This window comes from Priapulus caudatus, unplaced genomic scaffold, assembly GCF_000485595.1.
Source record: "Priapulus caudatus unplaced genomic scaffold, Priapulus_caudatus-5.0.1 Scaffold1617, whole genome shotgun sequence".
Lineage (NCBI taxonomy): Eukaryota > Metazoa > Priapulida > Priapulimorpha > Priapulimorphida > Priapulidae > Priapulus > Priapulus caudatus.
Window position 1 is genome coordinate 34,481 of NW_014578678.1, and position 595 is coordinate 35,075.

Here is a 595-nt window from a genome sequence, read left to right on the forward strand (position 1 = left end):
TCGCGGGGAAGACGGCCACGCGACTTTCTGACGGCGGAAAGGACTTCCAGCGATCGCGAGACGGCGTCGCGACACGTGTCGCAGCTACCCGGCCGCGTACACCGCGCGCTGCGCTGCCGACATCAGCCCGATGACGTCGCGACCTCTCAGCCGCGCCACGGCGACGACGACGACGTTGGCAAGGTGAGTTCGTTTGCGCGAGGCGCAGGCCGTGAAGACGCGATTCACGCTGGACCGACGATTTCGCATTGAGAAGCTCGACAAACCTCACATCGCGTGCGTGCGACCTTCGCCGCCTGGTGATGCTGTCGTGTGTGGTCTGTATGTGTTTGTGCGTGATTTTTTCACTTGGTGTGTGAGACCGCCGCCGCTCGGTGGTGCTGTAGTAAGTCTGCTGTCTGTGATGTGTTTGTGGTGGATTTTTTCATTGGTTGTGAGACCCCCGCCGCTGGTGGTGCTGTCGTAGTCTGTGTCTGTGATTGTGTTTGTGGTGGATTTTCTCCATCGGCTGCGTGCAGACCCCGCGTGGTGTGCTGTCGTAGATCTGTGCTGCTGATGTGTAACTGTGGTGGATTTTTTCATTTGGTCCGTGTGT

The 595-nt window shown here is 59.0% G+C and overlaps 1 protein-coding gene across 1 annotated transcript in view; it reads left to right on the forward strand.

The window, feature by feature from the left end:
- Positions 1–236: 236 nt before the first annotated feature.
- LOC106817168 (syntaxin-binding protein 4-like) overlaps positions 237–595 on the forward strand; it is an 18,372-nt gene continuing 18,013 nt past the window's right edge. Inside the window, exon 1 of the mRNA XM_014821821.1 lies at positions 237–275. The gene's annotated coding sequence lies outside the window, so the exon portion shown is untranslated. The remainder of the gene's footprint in view (positions 276–595) is intronic.